Below are 19,126 nucleotides of genomic sequence, written 5' to 3' on the forward strand. Positions count from 1 at the left end.
AGGTGGGTGGGTCTCCAGTGCCTCCTTGCTTCTGATTGGCTAGTTTGCCCTATGCTTTCGCTGTACTCTTCAAAATAAAGGTTCATACTCTTTGCCTAGACAGTGCGGTGCGTGTTTGCATGAATATACATTGAATATATGGCTACATGAAAAACATACAGAAGACAGTCTGTCCGTGTGTGGGTGCGTATGTGTGTGTGCGTCTGTCGGTCTGTCTGTCTGTCTGTCTGTCGGTCTGGCTGTCTGTCTTGCACTGTCAGCCATGAATCCCTATTTTATAAAGTATGAGTATTTTACTGTTTGATGTTACTGACACTGCTGAATTGATGCGGCCGTATTTCCCGTTTGCGTGGTCAAGTCAGCATCGAGGTTTTTTTCTTCAAATCTATATTAAAACAGCTTGGAGGTTGAGGATTGATAAATACTATTTAGAGTACTTTTACTGTGTAGGCTACTCTGTCAAACTCCCCTCTTGAGTACAATAATGCATGTTTTCTGCTATCTTTGATGAGAGATAAAATGATGTTCTGCCATCAATTCTTAATGAGAGTGATACTGTTTGACTCAGTATACTAATTTAACTACACCAGCAAGTACTTTTTCAGGTATTCTTTTTCAAATTCCCCTCCTTAGTACAAGAATGCATCTTAAATAAAATTGTGTCATTAGACTTATATTGTTGGACAGAGTATTTTAAGAGGATATGGTAGACATGATATCAGCACTACTTCCAGTCAGTACTCCAGCAGCAGCTTGTACCCCTTGGGAAATCTTCAGAGAATATCCTGCTGGTCTATCCTTCAGCAAAGTGACACACCCTGTCACTCTTGTTGGCCTCTTATGATGATGCTGTCTTAACCTTTAGCAGCCAGCGCCACCATTTGGTAGAGCACATTTTGTATTTTGATATCTTGTTGAAAAATAAATTAAAAAGTGTAACTCCATCTGATTCAGCCAGCTCTATCGTTTTGGTTGACATGTTATGCACAAAACAACCTCTAGATGTCACTGTGGTTCGAACAGAAAGCCCTTCAGCTAGCTTCCACTGAGAAAGTTGGCATGCTAAAAATCACTCCTGAAGAAATCACTATTTTTGGTCAACTTTTGTAAGGTAACCATATCATTTTTAACATATTTTAGTGTCAGAGTACTGACTGAACATAATTAGATTAGAACTTGATGCACAAAACATTTTTGTAACAAGGGTTTAATTACTTTTTTGAAAATATGCTCAACCAACTGGTCGAATTGGCCTTTTATGGTAAACTAGCAATATGACTTTTTCAGAGTTTCAGAGATGTTTTCCAATAAAATATGGTAAATAAATAGCTAGATTCATGGTAATATTACTAAATCTAGTACTGCCTTATGAGTCTCAGAGTGAAAGAGCGATAATAATTTATATAGCACCTTTCATGCATGGCATTCAGCCCAAAGTTGCACACAGATGAGCAAGTTAGGCCAACACAGGATATAGACATTTGCTGTTAGGCCAGTTGTTTGTTGTTAGGCCAAACCTTTTTATAATGAAAAACACTTTCCATTACTTTTTTCCATTTCTTTTTTGTTTTACAATAATAATTTATTATTTTTTATGAATATATCTGGTTGTATATATTGCTCATGTTCCATACAAGAAAAAAATGTATTTGAGTTTGATGCATACAAATACTGTACTATATGATGATTGTTGACCAGCTCGACCAGTTGGTAGAGGCTCATAAAAACAAAACTGTGTGGTCAGTAAAAAAAATAAAAATGGGTTGTGGTTATTTGTCCTATTTGATAAACAAATGCAAAGAAATAATTTGTCCATAGATTTCTTCTTGGTCTGGCAATTAAAAGGTTAAAATATGATTATTTCTCTGCCCCTAGTTCGTTCCTCGCAGATTCTTCAGTCTCATCAGCCTCATCTTTCCATCTGTCCCAGTCAACGCATCAGCCTCCAGCACACTGTCAGTGTCTGACTCCATAGAAATATTGTCCTGATGCTGTACAAGGGTGATGCCCCATGATCAAAAAATGACCCCTGTAGAGTCTGAGTGCCACTGACCTCTACATGTCACTTGTTAGTTGCTTTTACCTTAAAGCGACTTACATACACTCAATACTGTGGACAATCCTCACAGGAGCTATTTGGGGTGAAGCCCAGGGACACAACGACATGCTGACTGCAGTGGAGATTGAACCAGTCCCCCCTGATCCGAAGATCAACGCACGATCAGCCACAGCCTCCCTAGCCATATTATGTCTGTCATTAATAACCCCTTATAACAATTTTCTTTCCTTTCTTCTCTTTTCTCTTCTCTTGACTGAATTAAAAAGTCCAGTCTTTAAGTAATATTTGAAGTCCTTTTCCTGCACCTTTTTAAGGCTATGTTTGCAATATGTATTCAAAGGTCACTTATTTAAATAAATCAATATCTGAGGTTAGCAAACAGATACTGCCTTTATCTAGAGAGCCAATGACACCCATGAAGAATTGCAAATCTTTTCATCTGCTGTATTAATAAAATTGCCATGTGTTTTCAAATTGAAAATAAGGCACTGTCAGCCCAGAACATTATGCAAAATATATATATATTTTAAAAGGGACCCGTAAGGCTTAATCAATGTTATATATATAGATCTTTATATAATATCAATATTATAATAAACTTCAACCAAAGTCAATTTCAGGAGTGGTGTTTGACACAGTTTACGTTCAATTTCAACTATTCAACCTTTTTAAATAATTTACTTTAATTTAGAAAAGGTTTTTCTGAGAAAAATGTACTAACAAATAGAAAAATACAAGTTTAATAGGACAATGTGGATTTATTTCCCATTATATTTCCCTCCTTTGAGTATTTTTCTTTGAGCTCTTTTTTTTTTAACATTTGTATATACTGTTTTTAGTACTGTATACTGTTGTGGCTGACGTCTAAAAATGTTCCTTAGAGCTGAATAAATAAAGATGAAAGGAAAAGTAGAAATAGTGCATGTCATTTGTTGAGATTATTTCTGGTGTCTAAAAGACAGAGTCGTCAGCATAGAGGTTACATCAGCTTGAATGACCTCACCAAAATATAATACTGATATACACCTGAGTATTTTCAATTGAACCGTTGCAAGTTTTCCTTCGAATAGAAAAAAGTATCTGACATGTTTTGCTTCATTTCTAAATAAAAAGGAAACTTGCTTTAATGTGGCTGACATTTCAAAATGTTCTTCAGAGCTGAATGAATAAAGATTAAAGGAAAAGTAGAATGCATGTCATTTGTTGAGATTATTTCTGGTGTTATTGTTGTTAATGGATTATCAGAAATCATTTCAAAGTGACACAGACACATTGGATTAACCTAAGGATTAACCTTCAGCAGCGTTTTTATCGTTTTAATGCCATTGAAGACAACTTTTGATCAGACAACAACAAAGGTAAGACATATTGCTGTGTTGGCTACCTAATGCTACGGGGTGTGATGTCTGTGTAATCTCATGATGCTAATCGATGGGTTGGATTTACGATAAGTAATAAGGGTTTTATACCGCGAGTTCTGTGCTAACGGCGTTAGCATTTTTTCGCTCAGCGTTAGTCTTGTGGTTTTTTTTTGTTCTAAAAATTGTTCACATCATCAGTTAGTTCCTTCCCGTTACATGGATATGAAACATTCATAGTTTATTAAATATTAAGAAGGCCTCGGACGCTGTTCCCTGAAGATGATGTCCCTGGTACCGGGCTTAACCTGTAAAATAAACTATGAATGTGTCATATCCACTTAACGGGAAGAAACTCAGCTATCAGACAATATTAACCATTTTTAGCTAAACGAAATAACAAAGGCTCTGAATTAGCCCCGAGCAAAAAAATGCTAACAAACTTATCTGCTACGAGAGTGTATGACAGCTTCTGGTTTTGGGCATTCTGGCTAAAAGGGATACATAAATACACACATTGATAAATAAGTAAAGTGATAATTTGATGAATATATTGGACTTAAAGCAAATATAAAAAACTATTAAAATCTATAACAATAATAATACCTATACAAAATAATAAAAGGGGAAACCGATAAACGAAAATATAAATGACTAAATAAATCAAATTAATCAGAATACTATATGTATATATATATTTTAATTCTCGTTCTATTATTTGTTGCTAGTAAACCAAGAACAAGCTTAAAAATATAATGCAAAGTGATTTGAAGTCATAAGGTATTAAACAGTTTCTAATGATGAGTCAAAGAGTCTCTTTGTGTCGACAAGTTTAATGAGAAACTAGAAAACAAGTTTTAAGTTTACAGCTCAGATTATTACAGCAGCAAGAATGACATTTACTGAGAACACAGAAACTATCGGCCGTCACAATGAAGTCAAATAACATGAGAAAGTATTATATCAGACTTTCACTAGAACATGGTTTGTTCAAACAAAACAAGAACATCACAAAAGTACTTTATCACTTCTCATAACTAACGTGTCATAGTGTGTTGAACATCACTTGAAGTAAATACAAAAAAAAAAGCAACTCAATCCTTTCAATTGAACCAAAACATGGAATAAAAACAATTCAATGAATGTTACACACAGAAAAATGTGAAAAGGCTGATTTATCCAAATAAAAAAACGTTTTTATTAACCAGAGCACTCTCATATAGAGCTAAGTGTGTGAGGACGGCAGGGTTTTGGGAGGTCTGAATGTAGTCCATTAGAACGTAAAGTGACTGTTGGTCAGCTTTCCATTTGGAGAAAAGCAGGAGGAATGCTAGCTTGACTCAGAAAAGGAAAAGATGGAGGCAGAGTGAGTGCGTTGATGGACTTTTAGTGTATCAGATCTTGTGAAGGTTTTCCCACATTGCTCACACCAGAATGGTTTCTCTCCCGTGTGACTACGACGATGGATTGTGTGTTTATCAGATCTTGTGAAGGTTTTGCCACATTGCTCACACCAGAATGGTTTCTCTCCCGTGTGACTACGACGATGGACTATGAGTTCACTTAATGTATTGAAAGTTTTCCGACACTCTTCACAGCTCTGTGGTTTCTCTCAAGTGTGAATACGATGGTGGGTTGAAAGATGACCTTTATGAGAAAAGGTTTTCCCACACTGGGTACAACTGGGTACAGCTGTATGGTTTCTCTCCAGTATGAATGCGTTCGTGGATTTTAAGATTACTTTTCTGAGAAAAGGTTTTCCCACACTGGGTACAGCTGTATGGTTTCTCTCCAGTATGAATGTGTTTGTGCTTATTAAGACTACTTTGATGAGAAAAGGTGTTCCCACACTGGGTACAGCTGTATGGTTTATCTCCAGTATGAATGTGTTCGTGCGTCTTAAGATGACTTTTCTGAGAAAAGGTGTTCCCACACTGGGTACAGCTGTATGGTTTCTCTCCAGTATGAATGCGTTCGTGGATTTTAAGATTACCTTTCTGAGAAAAGGTGTTCCCACACTGGGTACAGCTGTATGGTTTCTCTCCAGTATGAATGCGTTCGTGGATTTTAAGATTACCTTTCTGAGAAAAGGTTTTCCCACATTGGTCACAGCTGAAAAGTTTGGGTTCCTTTGTTCTTCTCTGTTTCTAAAAAAGACAAACAGATAAAGAGTCAGTGAGAGGCCTTGGTGCAGATACATCTTAAAACAAAAATAAGAGTCTGTAAAAATAAACCCCACAATTTTCAAGCTTGTTTCCTCATTAAATAAAAGTACAGGTTTTAAGTCCTGAACCAGTTAACCTTTAAGCCCCAAGCCTGTTCTTCAGGTCTCAGGCTCAAAAATCACATTCCCAGAACAAATGACAATAACTTCCCTTCTAAAAGGGGTAAATTAATAATCTTTTTTCTCAAAGCAATGATAAACCTGCGAGTTGGATGTATTGTTAATTTCGTCAGCTATTTTTTTATTTAGTTGAGTCTTGGTCCCGTGTTAAATTTACTTTTGAGTTTTAGTCATATTTAGTCACCTTCATCCTGTTTTTATTTAGTCAAGTTTTAGTCGACTAAAAGTCTGAGTATTTTAGTCTTATTTTAGTCAAAGAAAACTAATTATTTTAGTCTACTTTTTGTCAATGAAAACGGTTGAGTCTTTTTTAGTCATCAGATTATATAGAACATTTCAGTCAAACTAGTCTAGCCAAAACCAATAATTTGACATTTTTGTCAAACTTATTTCACAATAAGATTATATCTTGTCCTAATCTGAGGAAAAACACAGGTTGAATGATTAAGAATGCAGCTTTGCAGAGTATCTGGTCAGGTTTGTGGTGTTTTTACCAGCTGTGTTATGGCCACATTGCTTCCCTTCTGATAAAACAATGCATTCGATTTTTTTCTCAGCCTTATTGTAGCGAAAATGGGCCCAAATATCACATCGTTTCTTTCTCCCAAGCAGTGGTGGCGATAGACTTTTTCTAAGGGGGGGGGGGGGTATTCGGTTAACGCGACCACTGCCAAGCACTGTTGTTTCCATTTAGACCCGAGTCTTCCTGACAGTTCACAGTGTGCCGCTGGCCCGGTGTAATTCAAATGTACCGCCTCGCGCAGCACAGACACACCGCTGCTGCCCAGCCACAGCAACGGAAATGGATCTGCTGGGAGAAAAACTGACTATCAGACACATAACGTTATCTTTGATAATATTTCGTCTAAAGAGAGATTTTGGCAGTTTTTATTTAGTAAACTACATTTTCGTCTCGTCACTTTTCGCCAACGATATTGCATGTTGATTTTGTTGCAGTTATTGTTTACTGCCGTCTGTGCCGTCTCGTCCTCATCTCGTTTTAGTCATGGAAAAAAAGGTTGTTGACGAACATATTTCGTCACAGTTTTAGTCAACGAAATGAACACTAGTTGGATGTAGAAAAGTCAGAATCAATATAGATTATTTTTATTTTAAAGTAAATTCAGATTGAACATAGTAAAACAATTTAAATGATAGTGTCCGTCCAAAAATAAACCATTACTTATAGTGAAAACCACCCTTGAATGATGGGAGAGTAGACTAAAAGCTTTAGGAATCCAAATTATAACATATAATAAGTACCCTGTATCAAGATTGATGCAAAACAAGTGACATTTGACCTTTTCAGAGAGGTTTAGAAACAAAAAACAACAACTCTGGGGTCATTTGGGTGGAAATGGGTGTATTTTCTGTTTCTCTGGAACCCATTGGTCAATTTTGATGATTGACATCTCTTTTGAACCGTTAGAGCCAATAGAATCGAAGGAGAATTTCCACACACACACGTTACCATTGAGAATTGAGAGCTATGCGCACGCAGTTTGCCCAAAGCGAAACCTTACGCTCTGAAATCTGAAAACTAGGTTTATTGCTGATGGATTATCAGAAATCATTTCAAAGTGGACACAGACACATTGGATTAACCTATGGATTAACCTTCAGCAGCGTTTTTATCGTTTTAATGCCATTGAAGACAACTCTTGATCAGAAAACAACAACGGTAAGACATATAGCTGTGTTGGCTACCTAATGCTACGTGGTGTTATGTCTTTGTTAGCTTCTCTTGTCGCGAGTTCGGATCGGTCAGTAATGATACTAATATCTGTAGAATCTCAGCTTGCTAATAGATATCTTGTTTGTGCAGATACAATAAGTAATAAGGGTATTTTAACGTGAGTTCTGTGCTAAGTGTGTTAGCATTTTTTCACTCAGGGCTAATTCAGAGCCTTAGTTATTACCCCTATGTTTCGTTTTGCTAAAAATTGTTAATATTGTCTGATAGCTGAGTTTCTTCCCGTTAAGTGGGTATGACACATTAATAGGTTTTTAAATGTTAACCAGTTGAGCCCCAAGCCTGTTGTTCAGGTCTCAGGCTCACAAATGACATTCCCAGAACAAATGACCATATCTTCCCTTCTAAAAAGGGGAAAATTAATAATCTTTTTTCTCAAAGTAATGATAAACCTGTGAGTTGGATGTAGAAAAGTCAGAATCAATATAGATGTTTTTATTTTAAAGAAAATTCAGATTGAACATAGTAAAAAAAATGAAAATGACAGTGTCCACCCAAAAGGTTTTTTTTACTTATAGTGAAAACCACCCTTGAATGATGGGTTAGTAGACTAAAAGCTTTAGGAATCCAAACTATAACATATAATAAGTACCCTGAATCAAGATTGATGCAAAACAAGTGACATTTGACCTTTTCAGAGAGGTTTAGCAACAAAAAACAACAACTCTGGGGTCATTTGGGTGGAAATGGGTGTATTTTGATGATTGACATCTCTTTTGAACCGTTAGAGCCAATAGAATCAAAGGCGAATTTCCATACACACACACACGTTACCATTGAGAGCTATGCGCACGCAGTTTGCCCAAAGCGAAACCTTACGCTCTGAAATCTGAAAACTAGGTTTATTGCTGATGGATTATCAGAAAAATATTGGCAGTGTCATTCAGGGAATTAGACTTTCTAGCTAAGGACCATGTGTCATTAATTGACACATCAAGCGTTTTTCCTTCTCACTGCTCTACAATCTCTTTGCTTATTTATTTGTATTCCGGATTGACCCCTCTCATTCTGTTCCTTTCCTCTGATCTTTAATAATAGATAGAACATTATTAGATGGCTGCACTTTGGTTAACAGACTAACATTGATTTCCTCAATGTATAAATTGACAGGCTCTGTAATTATACCATAACCTTTTCTCCTCTATCCCTTAACTCGTCTTCCTATCAGATTTACTAACTTACTTACTATACTCTAGTCAGGTCAGGATTAAAGAACAATTATTTTCAGGATTGAATGTTCAAACCAAGGCTTAAAACCTAGAATTTCATAAGAAAGTGACTAATATATAAACCAAATGTAATATTGGATAAAATACTACACCATGGACAGACACAGATTAAACATAAAGTCCCCTGGTTTGTCTCTAGAGTCTAACTGCCATGAGAAAAATCAAATCAATGTTCCAAAATCCGCCACTAGATGTCGCTCATTGTACCAATACGGTTGATATAATACAAAACATATTATTATTAGAGTAAAAGGGCTCGCCTTGGCAACAACCTGATCCATACAGGCAGCCATAAATAATAACAAGTAACCATCATGTGTGGTGCTATCTGTAGTTGTCTGTCTTTTTTTTGTTGATTTCATATTGTTTTCACAGTGCTGTGAAAATGAATTTCCCCCTGGGGACAATACATCTAAACTAATTTAATATTCAATCCCACACATGACGATTGAGAACATACATTCTTAACTTGCCTAGTTTAAAGCACTTTTGTTGTAATACTATGGATTTAGTTGACACTACTAGCCGAGTTTCTTTTGTCCAATATCTCGCGGGCAGGTACATTGAATTAGAGGTAGAAGAAGAAGTAGGTAGTAGAAGAAGAAATACGCTAACGCTACAAAAAGGCACAACAGTGTTTCTCTGTTTTTACTGACATGTAACATTTTATTTCACCTTGCTCTATGTTTTTTTAACGCACATTCAAAAACGGGAACATTTTCGGGAGTTTCAACCGGGTACCGGCCACCGGAAACGGGGACTTTGCCCGGAAAACGGGGACGTTTTGGTCACCCATCCGACTGTGTTTACAGCTAAGCACACATGCTAACATTAATTAAAGTGGACCTATCATGCTATATTTGAATAATATAATGTAGGACCATACCTATATAAGGCATATTTATACTTTTTTTTCCTTCAAAATACCAAACAGATCATGCATTTTAGCCATGCCTCATTTTGCTCAATTTGACATTTTTTAGATTGTTTTAGCAAGGGTTGATTCTGTGAGAACAGCACCATCTAGAGGCCTGGCATATGTACTACATTGTCTCCAGCGCTTTTGAACGGCAATGCCGTGGTTGTCTCCTCCTGATTGGTGGAGTTGGCCCAATAGCCGCCACCGTCCTGACGTCAGGACAGTGTTCAAATCTGGATCAGTTTTTATCAGATCCGTTGCAGCCCCATTTTTAGAGATTTGGGTATGGAGGAAAATAGAGAGGGTTGTGTTTTCTGACACTTGGTGAGTTCCCTGGAACACCGGGGACACATATTCATGTAGAAAAGACGTACAAAAGTGCATTTTGCATGATAGGTCCCCTTTAAGACTACAAGCTCACTTACACGTTTCTTGACTGCCTGCCCACATATCTGATCTAAACATAGCAACGTGTATTGGGGAAGATAATTATTTAAAGTTATTATTTAATAATTGTGACATTTATTGTACTTTTTGATGGATGAATGATGCTCAAGGTGAGGGGGCAAATAATACAACCGGGCCCGTCGCTGACGAACATATTTCATCATAGTTTTAGTCAACGAAATGAACACTAGTTGGATGTAGAAAAGTCAGAATCAATTCAGATTGAACATAGTAAAAAATGTAAATGATAGTGTCCGTCCGAAAATAAACCTTTACTTATAGTGAAACCACCCTTGAATGATGGGATAGTAGACTAAAAGCTTCAGGAATCCAAACTATAACATATAATAAGTACCCTGTATCAAGATTGATGCAAAACAAGTGACATTTGACCTTTTTAGAGAGGTTTAGCAACAAAAAACAACAACTCTGGGGTCATTTGGGTGGAAATGGGTGTATTTTCTGTTTCTCTGGAACCCATTGGTCGATTTTGATGATTGACATCTCTTTTGAACCGTTACAGCCAATAGAATCGAAGGGGAATTTCCACATACACACACACACACGTTACCATTGAGAATTGAGAGCTACGCGCACGCAGTTTGCCCAAAGCGAAACCTATCTTACGCTCTGAAATCTGAAAACTAGGTTTATTGCTGATGGATTATCAGAAATCATTTCAAAGTGACACAGACACATTGGATTAACCTATGGATTAACCTTCAGCAGCAGTTTTATCGTTTTCATGCCATTGAAGACAACTTTTGATCAGACAACAACAATGGTAAGACATATTGCCGTGTTGGCTACCTAATGCTACGGGGTGTGATGTCTGTTTTTGTTTCTCATATCGCGAGTTCTGATCATGGAGTGATGATACAGATACCTATCGAATCTGTGTAATCTCACAATGCTAATCGATGGGTTGGATTTGCATTTGCGATAAGTAATAAGGGTTTTATACCGTGAGTTCTATGCTAACGGCGTTATAATTTTTTCGCTCAGGGCTAATTCAGAGGCTCAGCATAAGTCTTGTGTTTCTCCTTGCTAAAAATGGTTCATATCATCAGTTAGCTGAGTTCCTTCCCATTACATGGATATGAAACATTCATAGTTTATTAAATATGAAGAAGCCCTCAGACGCTGTTTCCTGCAGATGATGCGTTTTGTCCCCAGTACCGGGCTTAACCTGTAAAATAAACTATGAATGTGTCATATCCACTTAACGGGAAGAAACTCAGCTATCAGACAATATTAACCATTTTTAGCTAAACGAAATAACAAAGGCTCTGAATTACCGGAAAAATACTAACCCACTTAGCACAGAAAAAACTTAGCTGCTACGAGAGTGTATGACAGCTTCCGGTTTTGGGCATTCTGGCTATGCATCACTCATTCACCAATGGGTAATGTTTAGATGGATTTTAGGAACTTCCCCTTGATTCTATTGGCTCTAACGGTTCAAAAGAGGTGTCAATCATCAAAATCGACCGAGGGGGGCCAGAGATATGGAAAATGCAGCCAAATATCCCCAGAAGTGAGTTTTCTTTTCTAAATCTCTCTAAAAAGGTCAAATGTCACTTGTTTTGCATCAATCTTGATACAGGGTACTTATATGTTATAATTTGGATTCCTAAAGCTTTTAGTCTACTATCTCATCATTCAAGGGTAGTTTTCACTATAAGTAATGGGGTTTTTTTGGACGGACACTATCATTTACCTTTTTCTTTTTTACTATGTTCAATCTGAATTTACTTTAAAATAATTCTATATTGATTCTGACTTTTCTACATCCAACTCACAGGTTTATCGTTGCTCTGAGAAAAAAGATTATTAATTTACCCCTTTTAGAAGTGAAGATATAGTCAATTGTTCTGGGAATGTCATTTTCGAGCCTGATGCCTGAAAAACAGGCTCGGGGCTCAACTGGTTAAATAACCCAAATGTGCCCCAGTGTAAGGGATAACAGTGTTAGGAATATATTGTGATGAAGTGAACACTGACCTGAGGTCTGGGGGTCTCTTTGTTCTCCTCCATGCTGCTCTCAGTGCTCCTTCTCCTGCTGGGTCTCTGAAATAAGTATTAACACTACAGTCAACACAAAACCAATCTACAGCTAAGAAGTAGCTTAGCAGCAGAGGTGGGAAGTACATTTACTCAAGTACTGTACTTAAGTACAACTATATGAGGTACTTGTACTTTACTTGAGTATTTACATTGTATGCTACTTCTACCCGACTACAGTTCAGAGGTAAATTGTGTACTTTTACTCCACTACATGTATTTAATACCTTTAGTTACTTCACAGATGTGGATGAATGATGTGAAATGTAATCAAGTGTTAAATCAGACTTTAGTTCCACCTGGAGTAAATCCACAAGCTACCCTGCAGTATACAAAGTCATTCAAACTAGCTGCACCTTTACCAGCTTAGAGAACACTTTAATGATCAATCATTATAAAACATATCATATATATTATTCTGAAATGGACCAATCTGCACAATGACTACTTTTACTGTCGCTACTTTCACTATATTTTGATGCTACTTTTACTCACTTACAAGATCTGAATACTTCTCCCACCTCTGAAATACACCATTTGTCTCAAAGTAAACGGTGGTGAAATCTCGTTCACTTTTATTACTAAACACTTCTCAGTACAAGATATATAAGACAAACATTCATGTACTATAGTACCAGCAGTAAAAGCACAGCCTTATTGTTAGCCTCATGCTGAAGTATCAGCGGTAAAAGTACTCAGTGTTATCAGTATTAAACTACTCAGTGTTATAGTAAAAGTACTCAGTAATATCAGTCGTAAAAGTACTCAGTATTACCCGGTATTTCTGCTCCTCTTTGTTCTTCAGTTCAGATGTTCACCGACTAGCATTAGCCACCTAGCATGGAGCAGCTAGCAGCAGGTAAAGACCCGGATGAAGAGGTGGAATTGTTCTAAAGCTCCTCTCGTCTCTTCTTCTCCTGAGAGAAACGGGTTCTATTCACAGATATATATGAGAGCTGATAGAGACTCCGACCGATGGAAGTTTTACAATAACTGGATCCTGCCTGAGCGCATGGTCGAGAGCAGAAGTACGCAGATGTGGGCCCACAGAGCATGCGCAGTAGAGTGTTCCTTTAAGCCCCGCCTCCCATCTCCCGCTCTCTGTCAGTCTTCTTCTTCTTCTCTCGGTATTTGGCGGATTGAAAACAACTTTAAAGCTGCATACCGCGACCTACTGTACATGAGTGTGAATCATCTTATCATTCCATCTCTTTTGTAGAAATGTATTTTAGTGAACTATTTAGCTGTAATTTGAGATCGTTTTTATAACAGACGGACGCCATTTTGTGCCTAACTTCAATCAGATTCTTTCGATACTCGGATCAAACTGTACAAATAGTTCTGTAGTCATGTTGCCTTCAGGGACTTTAGGTATCCAGAGAAATATTATACTTTAACACAAAACTTGAATTCTCAAATATATATTTATTTTTTCAAAAGAAATTGACTGTGAACACAGAAAAGAAACGGCTGTCACAATGAAGTCAAATGATGAACATGAGATAAATCAGATTATATCAGAGTTAAAAAAAAGGGTCTCTCTTCTCAAACCCAACATGTACTAGGAAAGCAGAAAGCAGACATTTAGAAATGTAAATGTGCAGTAGTTGCTCAGAGACGACTCCTCTCAGACTTGATGTGAAACCTCCAGGAACAAAAGGATGGAGGAGTGAACACATTACCCTTCATCCCTCCCCCTAAATCCCACCCTTGATACCCCCTCCTCTCTAAAGATGACCCCAGTCTAGTCTACTTCAAGTACTTTAGCTTCAAATGGGCCATTTCAATTCTGCATTCAGAAAGGAGATTATTCAAGAATAAAAGTAGCGATGCAGCACAAGATGTAAATATTTATTTAACGACCCTCCTTCACCGCAATTCAACGGAAGATGATGGACTTTCATATTTCAAACATTTAACACCTTTCTCCAGAAATAGTGACTCTCAGTGAGTTTCAGTTCTAACCTGGATAACTGCGACTGAGTCTTACATTACAAGTATCTCTAGTGTCTCTCTTCTCATACCCAACGTGTCTTAGTGTTTTAAAGATCACTTCAAAAAGGACAAAAACTCAAACATTTCAATTGAACATAAATGAGTAATACAAATATTCAGTGAATGCTGGACAACTAAACATAGCAAGAACCTTTCTGAACTCGATGCTCACTAAAATTGCAACTGCACACAACGGGTAATTGATTAGGAAGTATTATACATAAAGACTATATTAAGAAATGTAGGTAGACCATCAAAAGATGCTTCTATTTACATAAACATAATAAGTATATATAATAATAAACACCAAACCTGATTTATTGCTTTTATTTGAATATTTTTAATATAAGGAAAATGGAAGAGAATGAAACTGAGAACATTGTGAATATTTTCTCCCAGACTTTCTGATTTAATAAACACCATCCTGAGAAGGGATTTAGTTTTACTGTTCATTAATCTGCAGAGTAGCTTCTCTAATAATCTGTTTGGTTGATAACATGGTGTGACTGGAAACTTCTTCTGGGTGTTTTAGATAGTTCCTGTTCCCAGTAAGCAGTCTGTTCTGGTCTTAATGGTAGTTCCTGTTCCCAGTAAGCAGTCTGTTCTGGTCTAAATGATAGTTCCTGTTCCCAGTAAGCAGTCTGTTCTGGTCTTAATGATAGTTCCTGTTCCCAGTAAGCAGCCTGTTCTGGTCTTAAAGATAGTTCCTGTTCCCAGTAAGCAGTCTGTTCTGGTCTTAATGATAGTTCCTGTTCCCAGTAAGCAGTCTGTTCTGGTCTAAATTATAGTTCCTGTTCCCAGTAAGCAGTCTGTTCTGGTCTAAAGGATAGTTCCTGTTCCCAGTAAGCAGTCTGTTCTGGTCTAAATTATAGTTCCTGTTCCCAGTAAGCAGTCTGTTCTGGTCTAAATGATAGTTCCTGTTCCCAGTAAGCAGTCTGTTCTGGTCTAAATGATAGTTCCTGTTCCCAGTAAGCAGTCTGTTCTGGTCTTAAAGAAGAACTAATGACACATGTTTTCAGTTTGATTCTGTTTGTTTATATGATCAGACTGTACTAAAGGAAAGAAGGCCTTAACAACAGACTCACATTCCTGCATATTGGTTATGTTCTACAGGAGATCACAAACACGTCATTTCCTTGTTTTATTGAATAAAGAACACAAACTGTTCAAATAAAGTGATTTAAAGTGTGTTTATTCAATCAGAAAGCCTGGGATTACAAACATGAATTAAATCAGGAGAAGCAGCATCTCTGTGGCCTTGTGTTGGCATAGTGTGAATGCTGGTTAGAAAATGAATAACTGTTGGTCATATTTCCATTTAGAAAGACTTAAAGGGGACCTATCATGCAAAATGCACTTTGGTACGTCTTTTATACATGAATATGTGTCCCCTGTGTTCCAGGGAACTCACCAAGTGTCAGAAAACACAACCCTCTCTATTTTCCTCCATACCCAAATCTCTAAAAAAGGGGCTGCAACGGATCTGATAAAAACTGATCCAGATTTGAACACTGTCCTGACGTCAGGACGGTGGCCCTACGGCTATTGGGCCAACTCCACCAATCAGGAGGAGACAACCACGGCATTGCCGTTCGAAAGCGCTGGAGACGCTGTAGTACATATGCAAGGCCTCTAGATGGTGCTGTTGCTCACAGAATCAACCCTTGCAAAAACAGGGGTAAAAAAGTGCAAATTGAGCGAAATGAGGCATGGCTAAAATGCATGATCTGTTTGGTATTTTGAAAAAAAAAAGTATAAATATGCCTTATATAGGTATGGTCCTACACTATATTATTCAAATATAGCATGATAGGTCCACTTTAAACAATACAGCTCTCAGGACATCAGGAGGAGGAAACAGCTAGCTTGGCTCTCAGAGTTGCATTGTGAGCACTCATGGATTACTACAGCAACACATGGGGAAATACAAACTGAAAAAAGAATAAAAGCAAATCTGTTAAAAATAAGTAAAATGTTTTTATCCTAGAAGAAATTGTGGTTTTGTGACCATTGCTCCAAATAACTATTGAAAAGTGATTGTAAGTTATTATAAAACATTAAACAGTTTCTAATAATGAGTCAAAGAGTCTCTCTTTGTCGACAAATTTAATGAGAAACTAGAAAACAAGTTTTAAGTTTACAGCTCAGATTATTACAGCAGCAAGAATCACATTTACTGAGAACACAGAGAACTAACGGCCGTCACAATGAAGTCAAAGAATGAACATGAGAAAGTGTCATATCAGACTTTCACTAACAAAACAAGAACGTCACAAATGTACATTATCACTTCTCATACCTCACGTGTCTTAATGTTTCAAGATCACTTGAAGTAAATACAAAAACAAGTACCAATAAGGCAACTCAAACCTTTGAATTGACCCAAAACGTGGAATAACACTCTTGGGAGAGACAGACGTGTGATCTGAGGGTCTCAGATGTATGGAGCATGCATTTAGAAATGTAAATGTGAAGCAATTGTTCTGCAATGACTCCTCTTACACTTGACGTGAAACCTTCAGAAACATTAGGATGGAGGTGTGAACCCCTCCTCCCCTCCTCTACCTCTATGGTTTATCCCACCTTTAGGCGCCGTTTACACGAGGAGAAAACTGCTTGTATCTGCATAGTTTCGCGTGCGTATAGCCCTATTATTTACACGAGGCCGATAGAAACTGACCCCACAAACAATAACGGGTCCCAAGGTGGATAGATTTGCAAACGAAACGCTCTGGGGGGTCAACCGAGTCCGTGTAATCACCTCGATACGAATATTTCCTGAAAAAATAACCATAGCCCCGCCTCTCCTGCAGCAACTATCAAAAATAGCTGTGTTAATTAAACGCACAAGGGGTTCTTGAATGAAATAATATTATAAAAGGCAAACCAGAATTGTTAACGCCCAATATACTCCTTAAACAAAATAAACAGAGTCAGATTTCATGCATTGATCCATTATATTGACAAAGGTGCATCTCACCCGGTGTTTGTAGAGAATATCTCTCTTTCTGAGCCGTCCTCTCCACGGAGACCTTCTTGGTCGGGATGCAATATCCACAGATTCGGTTTCTTTCAGTTTCAGTTTCAGTTTCGGGGCTTAAACAGAAGGGTAGCCATGGCAACATTGTGGCGGGGCTGCTGGGCTGCTCTTCTTCGCGGCTTTTGGTGTATTTTGGCGGAAGTTACAGCGCCACTTACAGTCCCGGCATATGTACTACAGCGTTTCCCGCGGCCTCGTTTGAACAGACACGTTAAATGAAACTAATGCATGTGAACGGAAGACTTTTTTGAATACGCATACTGTGCATAAACGCAAACGGTCCCGTGTGAGCGGGGCCTTAATGTCCTCTCGTCGACCCCCCCCCCCCCCCCCAGATTAATGCTGCAGGTACTTCAACTTAACATTTGTTAAATCATTTGAAGTGCTACATGCAGGAATGAAAAACCCCAACAGTATAAAAAAAACACATTCAGAAAAGAGAAATGAAAACAGAGAATATGAAGATTAAATAACAAATATTAGAAGTTTGTTGTTGAACTGAGATGAGATACAGACTCACAAATGTTTACACTTGTTATTATTCATGTTTGATCTCGTCACAGATCTGACAGTGTTTTAAACATGGTAGCTGGTATTAAAACAAAGTACAACAAATATGCTCTATAAGGGGAAACACATAAATGTAAAATAGAGATGATTCAGTGAAAATTACGCACAGTAGGAAAATATAATGAGGATATATTTGTAATAACTATTTCTGAACTTCAGACTCACTTACTCTCTTTTTGGAGTTTTTTCAAATCTCACAGCCTTCTTTACGTACACGGAGAATACAATTAATAAACTGGTTACATGATAAAACACTTTAAAATATTCCTCGGTTACAACATGTAAAACATTTTTTCCCATTATTTGTAAACATTAATGGCATTAAAAGTACATATAGAATATATGTATATGACATGCAAACTTTACAATCCACAGATGTTCCCTAAACATCTCATATCCAGTTCCTGCCCTTCTTAAATCTGCAGTTATCACTTTTATATAACAAACAAACATTGTTTTATACATTTCACAATTTGTTTTATAACTGTCTCAACACTGTAATATGTTTATTTTCTTTTTTTAAATTGCCGCTAGTTGTTACTAATTTTAATAATGGATGTGTACTCTGTTGTCTTTTTATTCTATAACTAACGTGTTTTTATTTTTCTCTATATTTAATAAGTTAGCTTGGACTTTTTTTGCACATTGTACACAAAGTTCCCTTCTTGAATATCTGCAAGGCTTTCCTCGGCATACCAATACTGCACATTTATTATACTATGCGTATTAATATTATTTTTGAGTATATCTATATTACATTTAGATACTGCTATATTTTAATGTTGTAATAGTTTTCTTATAATTGTTTTATTTCTTTGGTCCTTTTATTACAATTTAAATGATTTAATAATAATACCTGAAATGTAGATAGTGCCTTTCATAAACCCAAGGACACTTCTACAGTAAAGAAAATAAATAAAAAGGGAGAAAGACTAAATGCAAATCTAATTTAATATATACATTAATGGGAAAAAGGGATAAATAAATACACAGATTGATAAATAAGTAAAGTGATAATTTGATGAATATATTGGACTTAAAGCAAATATCAATAATTATTCAAATCTATAATAATAATACCTATACAAAATAATAAAAGGGGAAAACGATAAACGAAAATATAAATAAAACTAATCAGAATACTATATGTATATATATTTTAATTCTCGTTCTATTATTTGTTGCTAGTAAACCAAGAACAAGCTTAAAAATATAATGCAAAGTGATTTGAAGTCATTATAAGGTATTAAACAGTTTCTAATGATGAGTCAAAGAGTCTCTTTGTGTCGACAAATTTAATGAGAAACTAGAAAACAAGTTTTAAGTTTACAGCTCAGATTATTACAGC

At 36.8% G+C, this 19,126-nt stretch overlaps 1 pseudogene; it reads left to right on the forward strand.

Annotated features, from left to right (window-relative positions):
• The window catches only part of LOC117480788, a 119,215-nt pseudogene that overhangs the window by 33,823 nt on the left and 66,266 nt on the right, over window positions 1-19,126 (forward strand).

Source organism: Trematomus bernacchii, unplaced genomic scaffold (assembly GCF_902827165.1).
Source record: "Trematomus bernacchii unplaced genomic scaffold, fTreBer1.1, whole genome shotgun sequence".
Classification (NCBI taxonomy): Eukaryota; Metazoa; Chordata; class Actinopteri; order Perciformes; family Nototheniidae; genus Trematomus; species Trematomus bernacchii.